Here is a 23,921-nt window from a genome sequence, read left to right as displayed (position 1 = left end):
GACAGTGGAAGAGAAAGCAAAATGTAGTCTCATAAGCCAGACGTCTGGTATTCTTCAGAATGTCTGGAATTTTTTGTCACTAAACATGGCCGAGAGCCACCTACATTCACTGGAAATGGTCACTTGACTGAAACGAGAAAAGCGGCATAGTCAATTATGCAAATTATGCAAATGCACAAGATTATCTTGTTTACTCACCACTGAATTTTTTTCAAGCAAAACTTATTTAATAACTTTTAAAGCCTCTATGACATGACCTATGGCATTGACCTATAGTCAATCCAATGACTATCTTGCTCCAAAAAGCTTATTTTGCCAGCATTCAAAAGTTTTACTACTGTAGACTGACACAAGGACGTGCAGAAAGCAGTCAGATTGCAACCTCCAAGATTCTGAAGGTTGTGGCCAGAAAAAAAAAAAAGGATATCAGATGCTCTGTGCCCCCCTGGGCAGAGCGTCAGAGGTTGAGACTATGGTGAATGTAAGGTGTTATAGTTCGACACGCCCACCTCCTGAATCCTAGTTTAACTCCTGGTCTTAGTAAATATGACACACCACTGAGAAACTCCCAAATGCTCTGCCATCAAAGATTACATCAAAATAATCTTTATACTTTGCTCCTATTCTTAGGCCCGATTCTCTGCTTTCTAAAAATGAACTGGCATTTAGGACCAAAATTTTACACATACTGGCCCAGGCTCGCTTTCAAAAAAGATGTATTAATTATTTAAAACATACAGTACTGTGCAAAAGTCTTAGACTTCCTACATTTCCATATTAACTTTGTCTTTGATGCTTATTTTATACCTTCTACATTAGTGTTTCAGTAGGGAAAAAAAAGATCTCCAAGCATTCATTTTTCAACAAATCCAATGTTACAGAAATGTTTTTATTTTTATCAGATCAGATATTGGACCATATTAATTAATAGACTGCATTTTTGATAAAAGCATGATCAAGGGCGTCTGGGATTTTACCTGCAGAGAAAGAAACAAGTGAGAGCCAAAGTCTGCAGAAGAACTGTTCTAAAAACTAATCTTACTCAACTTCACACATAAAACCAAATTATAATTCCCTAATTTCTCCATGTCTTTAAGATCATAGGAAAACCACATGTGTGCGTGTGTGTCCACAAGTCTTCAGTTCTCAGAGGGAATAGAGGCTATCTGAGGGTTAACCTGAAAGAAGCTTTTGATCATTTTTTCCCCCCCAGCATGTGCTGAGACTCACAAGAGCAAGCATAATACACAGCAGGCAGGAGAGTATGATTTTCTTTTCATATTCTGAAGCACCATCTGCCTTTACAGCTGGTAACTTGCAGTGTGAGATTAGAGCAAAATAAATGACAAGAAATGAATGATATTTCTCTTGAGAAATATAACAGAAATTATTGGGGAATGCAAGAGGAGATTGCTGAGGCCACACTTTAGAATGAAGTCAGACAGCAGATAAACGCAGTTGATTTTAGGCACATGGCAATGGCGACTGCAGATTTCAAAAGTCAAGGTGCAATGACTTGCTCTCCAAAAAAAAAAAAAAAAAAAAAAACATGAAGTTTTATGTCTTAGGTTTTTAAAGTCAGCTACTCCATCAAGCTAGCGCTTCACACGCTGTTAATTTATAACCGACCCTTGTTTAGACGACTTGCATACACAGAAAATAACTGAGACAGGAAGTACTCCTCCTTGCAAAATATCACTATCTGATAATAATACTGTTGGACCATGTTGAAGCTTTTACTGGATGATTACAGATCCCAGATCATATAAGAACATCTGACGTCATGCAAGTAAGGAGTAAAACATGAGTGGGCATGCTGTTAAAGGAAAATAATTCACCCTGGGGTTAAAGTTAATTATTTTCCTATGACAGAACTTCCCAAAACATTTTATTCTTCTTATACCACAGTAACTGGCAGTGTGTTGCAATTTTTAATTTATTAATGAACTACACAGCATGCTTTTTAAACCATTTATGTACGTTTAATGTTATGGACCATCCACAAAACAAGTTAGTTCATGCTAATACTTACATTAGAGCAGCTATAAACAGTCATTCCTTTACCAGTCTCATGAAACCACCAGTTACCCACGACCTACCTCAACCTACTCTGTCCTGAAGACTTTCCCAAGTCAGAAAACTGACTGTTACAAAAGTGCTGACACTGGAGACTCCTTCCATAAATGTTAAATAAACCTGTCCCAAAAGAAGGCTTCATGATAAACAATTATAGATTGTTTTTCTTTGTTAAATAACACTTTAATTATTGGCTTTAGATTATTTAGATCATCCTCCATACAAGATACTACAGAAGCAATAACATATTAGAACAAGCGCATTAATATAAAACCGTCATTTAAATTATAGCTGGAACTATTGTCATAGTCGTGCTGTTATAGACAGTTAATTAGCACCATCTGACCGGAATTTTTTGTTGATCAGATTTGAGAATTCAGCAACGCTGTGGTATTTGTCCATTTACGGAATAGCGTTCTTTTAAAAAGAAATTTAAAAAATAAAAAATAAAAAAATTAAAAAATTAAAAAATTAAAAAATACAACATATACAGAAGCTCTACCAAAAACTGTCCAAACGGTTGTAGGGCATTACAGTTCAGGGGTTTTGGCCTATATGTTCTGGGCCATATCATGCTTGAGGTATGTTCTCATCAAGGTTAAGTTGTGGCTGTTCCCGGCAGCTATATTTAGAGGAGTTTAATGCAGATATTCCACAGCTGTATGTGGGCCAGATGAAAGTGGTATGTGTAGGCTGGCACTGCACTCTCTCTCATTTGCTGAGGAGAGAAGTGAAATTTGCAGTAGGACTCTAGGCATGTTGCTTTTAAATAATACTTGTATTTAAAAAAAATCTGAAATTTAACTTAAAGGATTATCATTTTCACCATAAATACTTTGTTAAATATCCCATATGTATTAAATAAAAATCATTGCATGTATGAAAATCATTTCAGTTCCTATAGTTGCGATATCTGCCACAAACTCCGATGTGCAATAGGACCCAATGAGGTTCCCACTGTGATTAAGCGTCTATGGTCCTTTAAGATTTGCCAATTTGCCAAAGCATCCAAGCCAGAACACAGCCTGCCTTCAAGTAACATTACCAGTTTATGGTCCTTTAAGCTATAACTACCCAGGGGCCCATTTGGCTGTCTCTCACTGTCCCTGATGCCCAATACATTGTAGGCCTTTGCTGAGGAAGTGACCTACAAACTGTCTGCAGACTACTTCACTGAGTACACACTGCACACTATCACTTACTGCGGCACTCGAGAACCAATTGTGCATACTCGACTCTGCTCCCCTCCATCTGTGATGAGCTCAACCTTAACTACCAGATTACTTGACTCTGAGATTATTGCAACATGAGGCCCATGGGTGATTGCTGGGATAATCTGGGAACCTGAGCTGGCTCTCTAGATGCTCCTTTAACTGCTAGTCTTCAGCTTTCCTAGCACCTACAGCTGCACAAGAATGGCTAGAATAATTTAAAAAAATAACAAAAATTAAATCAAGAGATATTAAATGATTATTTCCCATCTCATGTTCCTTAAAATGCATAAATTAAAATAAAAATTGTCCTTAGAGGCTTTTTAATTGTTTAATAAAAACAAACCTAGAAACTAACTAACTAAATAAATATGCCATAATGTACGCAGTCATATTCAGTGACCTCCATAATTACCGACAACCTTCATAAAAATGACTCTCAGGGGAGTCACTAAATAATAATTGCAAGTGCAGCAATAAATTTGAAACCAGTGTTTTTACACTACTTTAAAAAAGATTTTTCTTTCAAAGAATTTTTTAATGAAACCATACAATATCTCCATGTATTTGAGCTCAAAATCATTAATAGCATATGTTCTTTTTGTATAAGAATATTCATTTTCATGAAGGGTGCCAATAATTCTGGAAAGGTTATAATAAAGTATGAGGGCTCCCGAGTGGCACAACAGAAAAGCTTCCTCCATATCATCGTGAGATTGCAAGTTTGAATAATGATGACAGACATCAGTGGGCATGAGGGTCAATCACAGCAACACTAGCCAGTCGTGGGTGTCTGTGAGCTCATGGATGAGGAAAAGGGTGGGTAGCGCTTTTCTCTGAGTGTGTGTTTTGCTGCCCTGTGACACAGCATGTGCATCAGAGCTGGCTGATGTGTGGGAATTGCCAGTCAATTATGTTTAATTAAGCCAAAGATTGTGATTCTAATTCAAATATTATTAGATTTGCAGCCCTACTAGCAGCCTTGTATATGATAAAATCATATTGCATATTTATGCATTTATAACCTTCGCTGATGTCTTAAACCACAATCAAATAACTCAAGGTAAAATCTACTGTCACAAATAATCAGTTATGGGTCAAGATCAGTGGTCAAGTCATAAACTTTTTTAACAGAGACCTGGATGCTTTAAATGTCATTTTCCAGCTAGGACAGTTAATCTTGAAATAGTGGCATTAGACACACTGAGAGGAAAAAAAAGAAAAAAAAAAAGAGCAAGAGCGACAGAGACAGAGTGCAAAGCTGAAACCCAGAAGGTAGCAGAGATGACACAGAGACAGCGGTTAAACACAAACCTCTTTCCCTCCCTCATGGTACAGCAACCTCCCCTGGCATTTCATCACTCCCTCATTAAATCAAAACGCAGTGCTGTATTAATAGCCCGTCAGCACCGTTAACATTTGTTTTATGTGAATTCATTCAAACCTGGGGTTTTTACAAATGGCACAGCTCGCAACAATCGCGACATGAAAAATTAGTCTTGTATTTTGTTACCCCCCCCACCCCATACTCGTACGATGAATTTCAATAAGCAACACGACTGCCTGCACCTTTGCTCTGAAGACAATGAAAAATGGTGCTGTTTCTGGTTTTCAGACATATTCCAACATAATGCCAGTTCCTTTGTTCAAGGCCACAGGTTGCACAAGGAGATAAGATGATAATGAAGATAAACGTAGTAAATTAATGTCTTGACAGAATGTGTCATTGGGTAAATGTTCTTTGGACACAGGTATCTAAAAGGAGAAAAATAATTACTTCTGTTAGTAAAGACAGTATCACAAGTCAATGAATACTAATAGACCGCTGTATAATTCAGAGACAGGGTTTCACATATCCAATCTCCTGTGCATCCTCTGTATTTAGCACAAGTCCTTTAGCCATATTTACAAGGCAGTGTGTTTCTTCATTTCATAAAACACCCAGGGTGTTCTGAATTGGTATTTTCTGAGAGGAGGTGAGAGAGAGCTGACAACAGCTTAAATTGATTTTAGGAGAGGACCGACAATCCATTTCCCCTTAGCTGATGGCAAAGGACGAGGAGAAGAGGTTGGGCATTCGGGGGTTGACAGCGCTTTCCTATTTTCAAAGACAAACATGCTCATAAAACCACATTTTCAACTTTGGATGCACAGTAAGGTTAAAATTGCAGTACTGCACAGACTCAAAATTACATATTCCAGATTTCAATATGTAAAAAGTTGTAAAAGCCTGTGGTCAATAAAAGACATTTGATGGAGGGAAAAAAAAAAAAAAAAAACAGGCTCTGGGAGGATTTAATTAAAGATGTTAGTTTTAGCGCTTCCTTCCTTTATTGCTTCAAAACAAACTTTGTGTCTTGTTTGTAATTAGAGCAGTGCTCTTGTGATTTGGTTTGCAAGATTGGCGTGTTTAATTGGGTTTCAGTTTCCTCTCTTTTTACTGGTTTATTAGGAACACAACCTCATCTGAGAAGGTAATATATTCATTCATTATCTTATCAGGTCCAAATTATTTTAATAAAATAATTTATCTTGGAATGGATAAACCGAACTGATAAAAAAAATAAAAAAATAAAAAATCATCTCACAAGAAGAGCAAAAAGAAACATCACTATAAGAAAAATAATTATGTATGTTCACAAGATAGGAACCAATAGATAGATGATAAATATAGCTACCATTGATTTGTTATGTTTTTCCAGCTGGCTACATCAATAACAAAAGATAAAGAATGTGCCTTGTACAGTGCAAGAATCGGTCTACAAATGTGAACTAACAGAACTAATTGGATGACAGCAACCAGCACGCTCAGCCTTATTGTTAATTAACAAACTAGTTCAATTAATCCCATTCATCAGTCCTGTATGATCTTATTTCTTTTTCATCAAATATCTTGAGCACAGACTTTCACACTTCCTACCTATTTGAATTTCAGCCACGGAAATGTTTTGGATGAAAAATAGTCAAAAACTGTATTTTTTTTTTTTTAAATCAAGAGAGATAAAAGGACAAAAATTTTGGTAGAAAATAGATTTTTAAATAAGCTCTCCCATGCCAGACAGCAAAGACACATTGAAACAGTCTGAGCAACAGCAGATCAACATTGAAAACATTGCCTGTGTGGAAACATTTCACAGAGTCTATGAGAGTCATTCGACAAGTGATTTGTAATCGCTGTTCATGCCTGGTATCAACAAGGGGTTCAACACCCGAGGACTTCTCCAGTCCAGGATTTGATGGACCACCTGAAGACACAATATCCAGCACATTATCCAGAATACTGTACAGCAAAACAACAAAAGCAAAAAGGAAAGTCCCTGTTAGCACAACCAATGCCAGGTTTTGAAAAGATGAAAAAAATCTCAAACAGTACCAAAGCACAAAATTAAACAAATGGAATTCTTTGCCTTGGATGACAAACTACTCTTAAGGACCTTGGATTCTGTAGGCTGATAATACATATTGAGCCTTATTGTATTTTTCATGTACATTTCCACCAGAAATGCACTATGTTGTTGCAGATAGATCCATGAGAAACTGACTAAAAATCTTTATTAGTTTCTGGTTTCAGTTTCTGGTCAGACATTTTCATTTCAGAGCATCACGACTGATGTCATTTTGAGTCACTGCTGCATTGTAAATGTTATCATTATTGAGGAACAGTGAGGAAGTGTTTGAAATTGTGAGAACCGCTACTGATACAGCACTAGGGGTTTACTTTTTTTTGTCAGAAGATGAGCTATGCTGTATCCAAAGTTCATATAGTGCTTCCTAGATAGAAGCGTTTTTGAGATTAAACAGATTTAGTATTTGTAGCATTCCAATAACAGCTGGGATACATGCGTGTACTCTAATATCTAGCTGAATACGAGTGAGCATACAGTATCAGTATCTGTGGTAGACAGGGAATTAAATTAATGTTTTAATTTCCACAAATTTGGACAGTAAAAAGCCTTGCTCAGAATGATATTTTAACACAGCAAATCCTCCTTCTGGCCAAATAATAACAGTCAGTTGTATAAATATGTGGAGTAGGTTGGTACAAGATAAAAAGTTAGATGGCTATGAATATTTGATGATGCTTGGTCAGAAGCTTTTGGTTTTTTTCAAGCAGCAGCTCATATATTTGGTGAATCAGAATCAGGTAACAAAATGGTATTCAACATTCAGCAGCATAATGCAGATAGAGTACAGGTCAAGAGCTTCAGTTAATGACATCAGAATGGGGGGAAAGTGATCTCTGAGACTTTGACCCGAGCATGGTTGTCGGTGCCAGATGGGCTGGTTAGAGTATTTGTGAGTGGCAGTTCCCTGGCAAAAATGCCTTGTTGATAAGAGAGAAGAATGCCCAGACTGGTTCAAGCCAACAAAGTCTAGTAACTCAAATAACAACTCTTTACAATCGTGATGAACAGAAAAGCATCTCAGAATGAACAGCACTTCAAACCTTGAGGCGGAAGGGGTACAACAGGAAAAGATCACATCAAGATCCACTACTGTCAGTGAAGAACCAGAATCTGAACCTACAGTGGGCACAAGCTCACCAAAAGCTGGGCAGGCAAAGATTGGGGAAAAAAAAAAAAAAAAAAAAAACTAGACAATACTTTTCATTTTTTCAACTGTCCAGCATACCATCCATCATTGGATGTTTTTTGGGGTTTTTTTTTTGCACTCTTCTGTGTAAACTCTAGAGATTGTTGTGCAGTCAGCAGATCAGCAGTTTGCGAAATACCCGAACCAACCCATGTTGCACCAACAACCATGCAATGGTGAAAGTCACTGAGATTACAGTATCTGCATGATTTTATGCATTGCTCTGCTGCTACATGATTGGCTGACTGGAGAATTGCATGAATGAACAGGGGTAGTGGTGTTCCTATTAAAGTGGACATGAATGTATAGCAGCATCAAGTTCTCACAAATAGCATGAGGCCTACACTCTAGTTGTCAGTAAATGCGATCTTTGGAATCCTAATAAGGCATTGAGAGACAGAGTGTGTGATAAAGCAAAGAGAAGCTGTAGAGGAAAACTGCCTCAGATGATATATTGATGGAATGATGAACAACATCGGTGTCCCTTTTTTTTTTTTTGTCCGAGCGTGTCTCAGTGTACTAATCTCTCTTGCGGTTCTCGCCGGTCTGTCCCTAGAGGAAAACGGAGCACTCTGACTCAGTCTTTGGCAAAGTCCTATAAAGGCTAACCATGTCCATCACAATGACTGATAATTCCCTATTTTAGTTCCGTCACAGAACCGAATTCATGTCACTTGTACAAATTGATCACTTGTCTTTATTCGCATCCACATTTCATAATCTGAAGCCATTCTTCTCCTTTTTGTGCTTCCAACATGGAGGTAAAATGTTCAGGCTTCTAGCTCTACAAGGAAAAGTGAAGAGTAGATTTACCACTTGTCAAACACTTTCAAACACTTCTCTTTGCTTTAATGGCAACTTGTCATGCAATAGGTATTTTAAACAGAGCCTCGCCTGTTCAACAAATCCCCCAGACGTCCCTCGCCCACCGGCACACCTCAGCCTGCCAGCCAGACAGCCGGGGACAGAAGCTTGCATTAAAACTGCAAATATTCATGAGAGAGAGAGAGAGAGAGAGACGTTCTTTAGGGAATGTGTGATCATCAGTTTTTGTCCGTCACTGTCAATCTGAACAAGCGGACCTTGGGGACATTGTTAGCCTTCGATTATCTGGCATGAGAAGCAAGAACCTTAAAACCAAGCCAAAAACATGGTTATGACTGCTTACATTATAGAAGACTCTCACTCTCAGGTTTTATGAAAGCTGCATTCTTCATGTACAAGAAGATAATTGATGTATTTATGTTGGTAATATGTAATATTGTCAAGAATTTCACTATTTCTTTTTTTTTGTTGTTGTTTTAATGCGAAAAGAAACATGATCAGTAAATACGTAATCACTGACTAACCTGAGTTTTGTTTGCCTAATACACATTTAATGAGGAGGTCACATACGACAGGACAAACTCATACCTGTGGTTATCTCTTATTTCTTCCATTTTTCAAACTAATCGCAAGTCAGAAATCAAGTTGCGAGTGGTGAAAAACAATTTCAAACCACACATGCCAAAGAATTGGTCTGAGGAACGTCATACCTAATTTGCATGCAACTGGGAAAATCTCAATCGAAAATATTGCTTACTGCACCATCCCTTTGTTGCTTGTCGCTGAAATCACAGCTTAGTGTCATGCACGTATGTTTAAAACAATGTTCGTTTGTCCGTCACTTGTAGGTAAGGAATAGATATAAGTGAATTAAGGACCAAGTTCCATGCAACTAAATTGTCATTTGTATTTTATTTGAAACAACTTTGATCTAATTGGAACATATATATATAATTGAGATCCTGATTACTCTATCTAGGCACATGTAGTATTGAGTATTTTATCTATTAACTCCTTTTTACTCCAAATGCACCTCTGTTTAAAAAAAAAAAGCATGGATTTAGAGTCCAATTAAATACAAAGATATTGATTTTTATTTGGATACCTTTTTTCCCCCTTTATTTAATTGCCATCCCCATTCATTTTTTTTCTGTCAGTGACTCCGAGCATGATTAAACTGTAATAAAACACATATTGGCTGAGTGGCTTTCACCGCATTGCCTTTACCTCCAGTGTGATGAAGTACCTATAAAGACTGTTCACGACATTCATAAACAGTAAGAACCCTGTAACTTTAAACCAGTTTCAATTTGATTATCGTCACAAGCAATCAAAGGAAGAGAGGGCATGTCACTTGCTCCGTCTTAAAACAACTGGAAAAAAAAAACAAATTACATCAGGTCATTGTTGCTTATTGATTACATTTTACTCAGAAGTATAGGTCTATGCAACTCTGTGTATAGGTGCTGGATATGGGTGTAACATTACATAAAATTCAGATTCATTAAGGTGGTGATTCGATGATGCATTTTCGTTACAGCAAAAATAAACATTGCCTGAATGTGGCTTTTCATTTTCAACTGTATAACATTCAGCATTATAAACTTTAATGACAGTGTTTATGGGATCCATTCAGACTCTTAGCAGCATATACCAAAATGAAGTTTGTGCATTAGAATGTAAAAAAAAAAAATAAAAAATTGTTTAAGCTGTTACTGGTGTGACTGATAAGGGAGGCGTGTCTGAAGCATGGAAAACAGCATGCTTAGGAGAAGCGTGTTATTTTTATATCCCCACAGCTTCTCATTTCTAAACCCCCCTACCCTCTTGTTAACATGCTTACTCACACCCAGGGGCAATCTAGTGTAGCCAATCCACCTACCTGTATGTTTCTGGGAAGTGGGAGTAAACTGGAGAACCTTTAGGAAACTCAAACAGATACAGGGAGAATGTGAGAAACTCCAGACAGACAGTAACCCAAGCTCCAGGAGCTGTGAGGTGGCAACGCTACCCACCTTGATGAAAGAAGTTTAAACCAAAAAAAGTTAACAAAATAGTTCCTTCTTGGATGCTATTGACAGTCACATATTAATGGGCCTTGGTGGCTCAGTGGTTAAGGCTCTGGGCTCAGGAGGTCACAAATTTAAGCCCGAGAACCTCCAAGCTGCTACTGTTGGGCCATTAAGCAAGACCCTTAACCCTCTATGCTCCAGGGGCACTGTATCATGGCTGACCCTACACTCTGATCCCAACTTCCTAACAAGCTAGGATATCCGAAGAACATAATTTAACTGTGCTGCATGTGTATACGCTACAAAGACTTCTAATTATAAAAAGTGACGTGCAAGTTGTTCAGGGTGGATCGGTCCTTTAAGACAAAAGACTTGAAAACAAAAGCACTCATGCTCCTGTTAACGGCAATGCTTCATTTGTGCAAATTCCCAAGCAACTGTCATATTCCCTTCTTTTGCTCCCTCAACACCAACGGCATCCTCAAAAAAAATAACAGCCTTTCACAGCAGTGTCTAAGGGGAGTTTTACCATCTTGTTTGCTTTGCTGCTATGGTTTATCTTCCTCCTTTTGTAATTACACTTGACACTTATTGAGGGTTCTTAGTATAGTTATTGGTCCTTAGCTTCTAGATTGGAAGCCTTTCTGATAAACACTTTATATAGGGTTCTGCATAGAACCTTTAAGGGTTCTCCTGGGGGTCAACCAAAATAACCGTTATGTTTAAATATTTTTATATGTTTAACTTGCTTTCAATTACATTTCATTTTATTTGTAAAGAACATTGAATTGCCTTGTGTATGAATGGTGCTGTATAAATAAATTTCCCGTTCCTTAAAGGCATGCTGAATGAGCATAAGATGTGTTGCATACTGTATCATGAATGCACATGAGCATAAATTAATTTGAGCAGTGTCGTCAATTACCAAATAAGTGCTATAATACTAAATATCAAAACTCAAGACGTCATGCCTTGTTCCTGTCCCCAAGAAAAAGCAACCAAACATCTTCAAACACCTTAACCCTTTGCAGTTCACCTACCAGCCCCACATGGGAGTGGAAGATGCCATCCTCTTTCTGCTGAACAGGGCTTATACTCACCTGGACGAGGCAGGCAGCTATGCGAGAGTCATGTTTTTCAACGTCAAGCGCTTTTAACACCATACGACCTGCCCTGCTCAGGACTAAGCTGCTGGACATGCAGTTGGATGTTCCACTAGCGGCCTGGATCACCAACTACCTCACAGGTCGGCCACAGTATGTACGTCTGCAGAGCCACGGTTCAGATACAATAGTGAGCAGCACGGGGGTACCTCAGGGGATGGTCCTGTCTCCCTCTGTTCACACTCTATACATCAGACTTCAGATACTAGTGACAATCCTGACATCTGCAGAAGTTTTCTAATGACTCTGCCATTGTTGGTTGTATCAGCAGAGGACAGGAGGCTGAGTACAGGAATGTGGTGGACAGTTTTGTGGAATGGTGCAAACTAAATCACCTGCAACTCAACATCACAAAGACCAAGGAGTTGGTGGTGGATTTCAGGAGGCAGAGGAACCATCCAAACTCAATCAGCATCCGGGGAACAGAGGTGGACATTGAGGACTACAAGTACCTGGGCATCCACAGGCGTCCACCTGGCTCTGTACAAGAAAGGTCTAAGCCACCTGTATCTTCTCAGGAGACTACGATCTTTCAGTGTCTGCAGAACTATGATGCAGATGTTTTATCACTAAGTGGTGGCCAGCATCATCTTCTATGCTATAGTGTGCTGGGGCAGCAGGATGAAGGCAGCCGATGCCAATAGACTCAATAAGTTCCACTCCCAGCTTCTGTCCTGGGAGGGGAACTGGAGTCTTTGGTGGAGGTGTCAGAGAGAAGGATGCTGAGGAAACTACTCAGTATAATGGACAATGTCTTTCATCCCCTGCACGCCACGCTGGAGGCACAACGGAGCACATTCAGCCATAGACTAAGACCACCGAGGTGTACCACAGAATGCCACAGGAGGTCTTTTATACCAATGGCCATCAGTCTGTATAACTCCTCCCCCTTCTGCAGGGAGTAAAGTTGTAGCATCGGACACTGAGAATAAGAGTATCACTATCATGTGCAATACCATTATTGTTACTATTTATTACTTTTCAATATCACTGACAGTACATCTGTGAATAATAATGTGCAATACTGTGGGCATTATCATTTTTCTGCTATTCTACCATTTGAATGTGCAATACCATGCGCAATATCATGTACAATGTCACTTTCTACTTTTCACGCTACTTTTCTACTTCTCCACTTATTTTTTGTGTACTTAGTTATTTTTTTACTAAAGTAGCTCACTTTTTTGCTATTCTATTACGCACTGTGGTTATTTTTACTACTTCATTTATTACTATATTGTCTTTTATGCCTACATTGTTGTGATATATCTGTTTGAGCAACCTCTGGCACAAGAATTTCCCTCGGGATGATTAAAGTTCCATCTTATGTTATTTAACTCAAATTAGTGAGTATAATTTTTTTTTTTTTTTTAAAAAAGTTATGATAAAGTTGGTATTTGGATCAATTCAATCTAAGTCTAATCAAGAAAAATCAATACCACAATGTGGGAAAAAAAAACTCTAGACCTAGATTAATCCTAATTTATACAATGTACCAATAGCCTACACAAGAGTCCTTCAGTGAGCATTATAATCAGCAGCTTAACAATTAGGTACATTGCAGTGAGGCAGTTAAGCACAAGCACAAATGTATTGCGTCTTGTCAGAAAGATTTGAGTCTTGGCTATTTATGACCATGGGAGCTTGCTCATTATTCACCGTATTAGTTGCAATGATGACCATCTTGTTCTCCATCAGAGCATTGCTCTATGCAGGGCAATTAATTATGAACTGCTGTCAGTCAGCTGTAAATTATCCATTAGTGAGCATGATATCCTGCAAGTGAGAGTAATTCATGTGCTTTTTTAAGTGACTCTAATCGAGGGTGGTTGATAGAAGATGAAGAATAAGAGAAATTGTTGGAGGAATAGTAACAGTCGTACGTGCCTAATTTACACCAGGGTAATGGTAGAAAAAGCAATACAGTTAGGAGTTAACCAGTGTTAAACTGTTAACCTGGATGCATACTGCTCATACACTAAAGTGGAGAAAAATGGATACCGATGGACAGAGAGAATCTTTCACAGTAGCCTATACTATGTGAATCAGGATAAATATTAGTTAAATTAGATAAATTAGTAGATGTTAAAAGACATCAGTATTTTGGTCAACTTCAATTGTCCTTTTTGTCAGGTTAGTCAAATATTACTACTTTGGGATAGGTGTTTCTCTTGAATGTACAAAGCATCTTAATTTTTTAGTTTTTTAATAAACTACGAGTAGTACAAGTTATCACTCAATATGCCAAAGAGCATTTTTTTCCCCTCCCCAATAAAATGAGCAAATGGACACGTTAATCTGGAATGATCTGCGCAGGTGTTTTATAATCTCCAATATTAACAAATACTTCCTAGAAGCTCCGCCCCCTTCCTCCAGCTCATGCACTTTTGCTTTCTGTCAAGGTAAATGGAGAGAACTTGGATTTTATTTCACATTAATGAACACTATCAGTGTATGTTCTACTTAGCTAACATTAAAAAAGTATATATTTAACATTTGTTTACTAGATTTTTTTTTTTTTTTTTTACAGATGTCCAAATGGTCAAAATGGCTCTTTCTAGTTTTGGCTAAAAAAAAAAAAAAAAGAACAAAGATTTGGACCCAAAAAGATTAAAAGGGCCTACAATGAAGTATCAAATCACATAAGGCAATTAAATGATCTGTTTTTGTTTTGTTTTTTTGACTGGCTCTCTGCCGCTCTCTCATGCTTAACACCGAGCAGTATCAACAGAGAAAAATGTTTGCCATGTGAACATAAGACAATCAATTTTGATTTCTAAAAGGATTAGATCAAAATGTGATTTTTTTTTTAAACAGTTTACTGCATATTACAGTAGAATCACTTAAAAATCCACCAGCCTCTCCTACTCTCCTTAAAACTGAAATGGTGGAATGCTTGTTGTCCCGTCCTGGGCAATTAAAATAGTTAACTGCAGTAATTTAAAATGCAAAAGTGCAATCAGGGAAAAATCCATACCATACAAGCTTTAACTCAACATTATTTCTTACCATATCTTTAAATAATGTTTTTACCAGTGTCCACAAACCATCAAACCCTTGAGATGTTAAATGATCTTTCCATTCATTTGAGTATCTTTCAGAGCACTCATGAATTTTCTTTTATTATACTAATCTACGTACTTGGCCACAGCACTCTCTTCGAAGTGCGCACACAACCAAAAATAGAGATCAGGCAATTCCAGCATTATAGAAGTGCATTTAAACTCATATTTACTTGCCTGAACAAAATCTGCATTAATGACACGGTTTAAATATCCTGTTGTGTGAGCTTTCAAAGAGACCACAGACCAATGGCCAAAAGAGTGATATGTAAATTAACATCACAGACATATAGCAGTAACAACGCTACAGCATATTTTCAATTTTATGACCATTATACACAACGTTACACAAAATAATACTTTTTACCACCATGATTGCTTCCATCATTAGCAGATCATTGACAGGGACTAGTATGGCAGACATTACACATAATCTAATAAAAGTCTAATAATAAATGAGTTTAAAAAACATGCTGTTATTTACCAAAGTAAAATGTACAGTTGCTGATAATGTGAGGTTTTTAACATGTAACACTTTTGGAAGAAGTCTCCCGGGTCAGCGGTAATGCCATAACTTATTTTTCCAACCTTTCCAAAATTGCCTTTTTTTTTTTTTTGTCTTATTAACATGATGAGAAAAAAAAAAAAAAAAAAAACAGAGAGAGGCTGGTTATAGCTGCTATAAAAGTAAGCAATATGAGGAAATGACTTATTTTACAAACATTCCATAACATCAGACGTAACTATAAATGGATAAAAGGTACAGCGTGGCGTTCTTTAATAAATGCTGCCGAATTGCTGTGGTACATGAGGAATAAAACTTCGAGACATGCTGTTATAGTAACATAAAACTTTGGGTTGGTAACAATCATCACACCACCCTGTCACTGATTATTTTCCTATAACGATACACCCCCAAGTGCTTCATTCCTTACACACAACATGAAATGCTTTTAGTTTTCTAAACACATGTTGTTTTGGTATGTACATTACTGATGAAAATCCAGAGTTGTGGTTGTGACGTGTATGAAACAGTGCTTAACAATGATATGGAAATCACAAGTGCATAGTTAAACATTAACTAAAGTAAGAACTAAAAATAAATGAAGAAAGAAATAAAAATCTCAGGTGTTGATTTGTGTGGAAGTGTCCTTTATATCTAAAGGATAAATTATTTAAGCATTCGAATAAACCTAAATGGGCCGATTAACAATGTTTTTTCCTGTGCTTTTGTGTTAAACTTCTTACTGATAAGTAGAAATGCAAAATACTGAATACCCCCTTTTTTATAAGAGCAGTTATCCTCGGTCTTGTGTCACAGCTAGTGTTGCTACAACAGTTAGTATAATAAATTTCGAGTGTTACCCAAAACAAGGCCAAGGTACTTTAAAGGGAAATGGTGCGGCTTGAATGGATAAGTATGTATCCTTCAAATAATAAGCACTAACCAGCATGAAAATGGAGAAACTTTTCCAGGTCACTGTCCACTGATCTGAGCCACAAATAATTGCATACTAAAGCAACAAAGCATCACCATATGTATTTCACACCATATAATGACATTAGCATTCATCATCATCATTAAAAAACAGCAAGCTAATGTCAGAAATAATGTCAGGCGCTCATACATGCACACACAATCACATATTTCATGACACTCATGTAAATGTCTACCAGCCCATCCCTCTTTTGTGCATCCTATCAGAAATGCTCATAAATATCCACATGCAAACTGTATGTACCAGAATGTCAGACAGCAGTGAGGAACAGAAACATTCTTACCAGTTTGCTGTCTTCTTCAGGAAGTACTCTTCTCTCTCCTCCCTCTCATCAGCTTCATTCTATCTATCTGCAAGCACAAGACAGAGACAGAGAGACCAAGAGAAAGAGAGAGAGAGAGAACACTGAGTGAGATATTACATGAAGCAAAAGGTAAACCACAGCACAAGAGGGATGAGTGCCGCTGTATTGCTTTTAAGCCTGGCTTCATCAGGAGGACTGCTGGAGCTTACATGTGGGGAAAAAACACAGTTTGGAAAGGTCACAGAGGCAACAAGAAAAAGGTGGGAGAGTGAACAAAGAGAAGCGATAGATGAGAAAGAGAGATAAAACAAGAATTGAGACCTCTGAAAAAAGACACTCACTATCTTCTCCTTATCATCCTATTTATCCTCCAATGCTTTTACATCTTGGGCAGCTCTATAACACAAATATTATACCTTTACAAAAATGTTGGTTTGTTTTGATAAATTTGTGAAAATATTAGTTTTATTTTTGGTCCTAATTGTAATAGGTCAAAATTACAGAATAAAAAGTGGCATCTTTGATTAAACCCAGTTAATTAAAAAAAAAAAATTAAAGCCATAGAATAACTTTTCTTCTCTGTGCAAACACTAACAATAGTGAATCAAAGATAATAAATTTTTTTAATTTTCATTTTAATACAGTTAAAAAATAATATTTTAAAAATTTGTGCACTGTGTTAGCATTATCAACAGCCAGTGATGCATTTACAACAAGCCACCGCAGCAGACCATTTAGACATTATATCTGTGAGGTGGCCAGGAAAACCCAGGGGAAGCCACTGTGTCTGAATTCAAGAAAACAAACAAAAACAAACAAACAAACAAAAAAAAAAAAAGACCTGTCATGTCAACGGCATCAAATTCCAAATCCCAAGCAGTATCCTAGCTTACAACCATAGCCACCGAGGAGCACGCTTCCTACCCCACATGCTCACTATCACTTTCTAGGGCTCCTGATTACTGACTGCACTCACCTGGACTCATTTTCACACACACACACACACACACACACACATACACACACATACACACAGCTATATACACTCAAACAAACCATCACTTGATGTGAAGTATAGCTGGGTGTTGTTTTCACCTGATGTACCAAGCCTTGCTTCTCAAGCCTATTGCACTGGTTATTGATCTGATTTTTGTCTTCTGGTTTTTGGATTCTGGTTTTTGCCTTGCTAATTCTGTTTGCTGACTGACTGACCTTTTGCTTCATGTTTTGGATCTGTTTGCAGTTTGTCTGTCTTCTTTTTTTTTTAAATAAAGCATTTCCCACAAATGCAGACTTCTCTTTTGCCTGGCATGACCAGAACATTTGAATTTTTCAGCAAATAATATACTTGGCATCTCTACTTTTAAGAAAACTTAAATGTATTTTACCAAAATGATGTGGAAAGTAGCCTTTTTATTTAGGCCACTTTCTAACCTTGCCTTGACATCTATCTGCAAAGTGCATTTTTAACGAGGCAGTTTTGACAAACACAGCCATAAAAACAGTCTGGCGACCCAAGATGTCTAAAACCCTGCTAGCTAAGTGTGATTTCCTCACACAGTGCATCATTCTTTGATTAGGTTATTGGATATCTATGTGTTGTCGTGAAATAGAAAGTGTAATCAATTCAGTTTGTAATCAGATACTGGATCTCAAAATGTCTGTGATGCTCCTGCATCCTCACATGTTCAGAGAAAAGCACTTACACACTCTGTACAGATGACAGCAGACAGTTTTAAAATTACTTTAATATAAAAAAAAAAACCATTAATATCAAAAAATTTAGTCAGCAGAACAGAAATGACTGAATGAATCATTGCTTATTCAAAAGAGATGACAATGAGGCTTGTGTTTAAAGGCCATGAGTGACTTTTACGTCAGGTGATGAGACAGAAACTGTCAGTTTTCTTGTTTAGGTTATAAATGTACAGTATATTGATTGAAATACATGCAAAAGAGAAACATTTACATTCAGAAAAACTTGAAGTTTCTCAAATTATAAAATATCAAAATCTGGCCATGTGAATGGTTTGTCTAGGCCACAAGCAAATATACCAAATATGGTAAATGTGTCTTATTGAAAAATGTACATTTTTATAGGGTAATGAATCAGGCATTTTTGTTCTCAGGTACAGTACATGCTAGACAGAAATGGCTCTGGTCATGTAACCAATAACATCACCTACAGTACATAACAAAATTCATATGAAATCAAGACAAATATTATTTAGAGCTTTATGAACTTTCAATCACGATTGTAAGCTGTGGTATTAAATGGGTTAAATATTTTATGAGACTGTTAATTGTTTATTTTTCTTAGTTCCTGTGTGTGTGTGTGTGTGTGTGTTTAGATCTGGTCCAAGGGGCAAATGGATTTGGCAAATGGATCAACTGCATCTGCATAGTGTGTGTGTGTAAACCCACATGCTCATGTAAAATTCATTAGTAGTTCATCCCTTTGGGCAGTAGCAGAGGAGTCGCTGCGAAGAGTAAACTGGCTCTCACATAGCACCTGCTGAAAACAGACTACCACACTCATGAATTCTTATTATAAGAGTCTGATGAACTGTAATTCATTGATTAGAGTTTTGATTACCACAGGCTGCTGACTCACTGTTCTTAAAGAACCTTGTCCTTGCTGCTTCTCCATGCTTTCTCTCTACTCCAACTTCTAATCCTGAATCACAAACCATGAACTATGAGCTGGCTGTTGCTGCAAACACCAAATAATTTGAACATGTCTCTCACCTCGGCAATCCAAATCACCTGTAACAACCTGTCCACATAGATTCTCAGTCAGAGGCCTTTTTTCCCAAGTCAAGTGAATAGGCAAATCAAGTAGGTTTTATTCTCATTCCTCTCATCACACATGGAAGTAATATTAGGAATGAAATATACTTCCCTTAGAATCACTGCGCTAAAATTAGCATGAAACAATTTCAGACAAGAGGATAAGTAACACAGTAGATGATAAGTAACACAGACAATTCATGATATAGTAAATAAACCATAAAATAAACAAGAAATGCTACAAAAAAACAGTACTCTGTTGCATAGTAGTATTGATATAAATGAAAAAGAAGTTGCTCTGTTTAGGGGTAATATTTGTCATGAAGACAAGATCCTAAAGATCCAAAAAATGAAAAAAAAAAAAGTACCACAATAATTGTCAATATTATGTCAATATAAAGACAATGTGCTAAAATGTTGGTGTGATGTATGATGGTATAGTGTGAATATAGATGATTACATCTAGGTTCACAAATACCTTAACATTTTTAACTCTTTCTTTTTCTGCCAGTGGAATGGAAATCAACTTATCAGACATTTTCAATCAGTATAAACAAATGATTTATTTTATCGCCACAAGTCTGTTATAAGGGACAACGTTTTCAGCCAAAAACGGGAAACTTTTTATGCGTTTTGCCTGTTCGTTTACACGACAACGGCGTTTTGGGGCCTGAAAATGCAGTTCGAAGTGCAAAAATGGGTTTCAAAGTGCAAGTTTTTGAAAACGCCGCCTTTATCGTCTCCATGTAAACACCCAATAAGGGAATCTTTGAAAATGGTGACGTCATGCGCGTGCATAGTACGTGTTAGGTATGTAGACATGCGCAGTACGTGTCTATTGTAAAGGCAAGCGTGAACAAACATAAACAACAATGGCGGAGTACATGGTAGTGTTGTTGCTGCTCAAGAGTTTGCTAACGCTTCTTCAGCAAAGTGTGGATTTACTTCACCAATATTACAACCAACTAACAAGATGACAGCACCAACTACTGGCCTGGCATACGTAATACAGTGTTTTTGGCCGTTATCACGGATATGTGTAAACACGAATCGTTTTGAAAACGTTGTCGTGTATACGTGAAACTTTTTGAAAACGCAAGACAAAAACTTTTCCGTTTTTGACTACATCGTTGTCGTGTAAACTTAGCCTAAGATTAGTCAGGACACTGTTGGGTTTCTGTGTGTAGAGTATCATGACTCTGTGTGTAGCTGCTGGTGGGCAGGATGATGGGAAAGGGGAGGGGTTTGAGTCCCCTGCTGGGAAAACAATTCACACCTCTCCACAATAACACTGGTACAGAGATAAAACGGACAGCACAATTCAGCTTTTTTGAGAGTTAAACACCATATATAACTGCCACAATAAAATTATGACATTTAAGAGTAAAAATGCTAGGTAAAAAAAAAAAGAAGTACTTATGAAAGTCTGCAAATTCTTAAAGCCCTGAGTGTCTACTTTCATATGAGCCATTAAGTACTACTATAGAGTTTGACATCACAAATAAATTCAATGCAGAAAACAAACACCCCCAAAACAGGCAGAAATAAAAGAGTTAAAACTCTTGTAACATTTGTATAACCAGGTGTTTTAAAAACTTTTTTTTCTTTGACGATTTTGTTTTTGCGTTATTTGGATAAACTTCTGAAGATTACGAACAATCTAAAGCTCTTAACAAGTCCATTTTAAACTATAGTATTCTACAATATATTCCCTTAATATCTGCATGGTTATTAATATCTGTACTGTTATATGGCATTTAACGCCATCCTCTCTGAAAATAAAATATTGTAAACAAGCTATGACTCACTGGGTGTGTTGTGTACATTGACATGTGTGCATACTGATATTTATGCTGAAGTTTCATGCAGTGGTGTGATTGCAATGAGAATTTAAAACATTCTATTAATAATTCATAGAATTTAATGTCACTGTGCATAACAGTAGCCAAGCAGTAAGTATAAGGTCAGCTGCAATATTTCTAACCCAGACCCAAAGGGGCTAAAAGGAAATTGTGAGCTATAACGTCTCCGGTAGACCTGAGTCTGCTCCTGATACAGCTCCAGCAGGAGCTGACCATGGAGGCATCCATCTAAGGCTCCTCTTGATTCAGAGGAGTAGCAGCGTTACTCCAAAGTTTCTCTCAGATTGTCAAGCTCCTCACCCTATCAAAACCCTGTGGAAGAACCTCATTTCCACCTCCTGTACTCATGACCTTATTCTTTCAGTCACTACCCACAGCCCATGACCTGAATTGAGTACGGGGACGTAGACTGACCAGTAAACAGAAACTGAGCTGCTGCTTCACCACACACTGGTACATGGCTAAGACTGTAACATGGCTGTTGCTGACCTGACCAGTTTATTTCTCTTTTTCCACACTCTCTTTTTTCATCACGTCATTAAGATCCCATGATACTTAAACTCCACCAGGGGCAAGGTCTCTCTTTTCACCTGAAAGGAGCATTCCAATCTTTTTCAGGAAAGAGCCATGGCCTCGGATATGTAGGTGGTGAATTTTGTCCCAGCCACTTCACACTAAGAAGTGAAGTGTGTGAGTGTGTCAGAGATCCACCAAGAAGCCACAGTTTCAGTTCTTGCATCATTTACAAATAGACAAAATGTCCTCTGAGACATAGGATGGACCCAAACAAACTGCATCTGATCGTTAAGTGTGTCAGAGACAGAGATGATTTTGTCCATTTAATCAGGAACACATTCAAAAATACTGGACCCAATTAAAGCCCAATCAATTTGCTCCAATCATGGAAGTCTCAGATTTGAATATTATTATAAGATTTCATGACAGACGGCTGATGTCGCTGCTCACCAAGCTGCACGTAAAACTACCCACCTTAAATGGATTTCTAGCAAGTGTCCAACTTTATCTGATTGGCACCAGGAGATTTTTTGAACTGGTTCCTTATCTAAGAATATCTAACTCCTGTTTCAGAAGGTAACACCAGTCATTTTTTAAATTATGTACGGCCAAGCCTTTCCAAAATATTCTTTTAACAAAACACCAAAGAAATTATAAATTCTTTGTATGAGCTGTAGCATTATGATACAGGAACTGTACATGTCTATTTGTCCCAATATATCAGTGAAGATTTTCATCATCTGTGGAGACCAAAGAAGCTTTATGTAATTATAATTTTTATATAATTTTTGGGCTTTACTTATGTTTATTGTTTAACATTATTTTTATTACACAATTTATTATAATTATTAGAGATGACACTGATCCGATATCCAGTATCTGTATTGGGCTAATACTGGAAAAAATTGGGATAGGACATGGGAGAAAACGGATATCGGATACTGGATTCCTGTAACAAATGGCCTGTAACAAAACAAGATTGGAATTGGATTTTAAAAAAGAAGTTATTTTGGGATGGAAAATGTTTACATATAAAGATGCTTCTTCTGGTTTTAATTCTGTTTGATTTTATTATAGTTTATACTTTATTATATTTACAATGTAATTGATTTTAGTGTGAAAGTTTAGAGAGTTTAACTGTGAAGTGCTTCTGTTAAAAAAATTAATTTTAGATTAAAAAAACAATACTGGATGGGTATAAGTATCAGAAAAGAAAAGGTGGTATTGTGCCATTTCTAATAATTATACTTATTTGTGTTTATTATACCCATCTCAGAGACTGAAATTTATATGGAATTCTTGATTTATCCAAAATCCACTGAGCTATAACCTTTATAGCAGATGACTGCTTGGTCAGCTTATCCATTAAACAGTAGGCCTCTTTTCTTTAGAGAAGAGTGCAAATTAGCTAAAACAAGGGTACAACTCAATAATTCTAAAAACAGCATAATGGAAAAAAGCACCAAAAAGGTACACATGACCTCAGTTTTGTGTCTCACTGTCACATCAACGTGCATCCGTGATGTTACTGTCGGCACTGTCAGGAGATCACACGCGGTTTGGATGCAAACACAGTTTTATTAAAAGATCAAGCAGTCAAGCCAGAGAGTAAAGCAAATTTACAATGAAAAGCAAGAGATCAGTTAGGGCAAACTGGTAAACCACAGAGAACGAAGTCAAACCCAGAATGTCAGTCGGGTCGAAAGGCTCAGCCTCGTCACTGGCAGAAAGCAGGAGAAAGTCCAGATTATTTAGGTTAGGAAGATTACGTGTGCATGATTAGTAATCAGGGGACTGTGAAAGGGGACATGGGTCACATCACGCATACTCAGGTGACATGGTCTGTAGTTTGCTGGCTGAGGATCTTGGGAAATAGAGTTCATGTTATGTACTGATGTAGGTCATACCATGATTTACTAAACATCCCAAAAACAGAGTTTAGGGTTTGAAGTGAGACAAGCAGTGCCATACCTGGAGTATGGAAATAAAAAATGAAAGAATATTTTTG

At 37.2% G+C, this 23,921-nt stretch overlaps 1 protein-coding gene across 3 annotated transcripts in view; it reads right to left on the bottom strand.

Annotated features, from left to right (window-relative positions):
• Positions 1-17,699, bottom strand: part of inpp4b (inositol polyphosphate-4-phosphatase type II B) — a 332,497-nt gene extending 314,798 nt beyond the window's left edge. Inside the window, exons 1-3 of one of the 3 annotated variants that reach the window (XM_053232414.1) lie at positions 17,587-17,653; positions 17,087-17,141; positions 16,725-16,791 (exon numbers count right to left, since the gene is read on the bottom strand). The gene's annotated coding sequence lies outside the window, so the exon portion shown is untranslated. Of the gene's footprint in view, positions 1-16,724; positions 16,792-17,086; positions 17,142-17,586 lie in introns of all 3 variants that reach the window. The other 2 variants (XM_034302375.2, XM_053232415.1) reach the window with 2 other exon arrangements.
• Between the last annotated feature and the right edge of the window lie 6,222 nt (positions 17,700-23,921).

Source organism: Pangasianodon hypophthalmus, chromosome 3 (genome assembly GCF_027358585.1).
Source record: "Pangasianodon hypophthalmus isolate fPanHyp1 chromosome 3, fPanHyp1.pri, whole genome shotgun sequence".
NCBI classification, from domain to species: domain Eukaryota; kingdom Metazoa; phylum Chordata; class Actinopteri; order Siluriformes; family Pangasiidae; genus Pangasianodon; species Pangasianodon hypophthalmus.
This window is presented reverse-complemented; position numbering and strand designations above follow the sequence as displayed.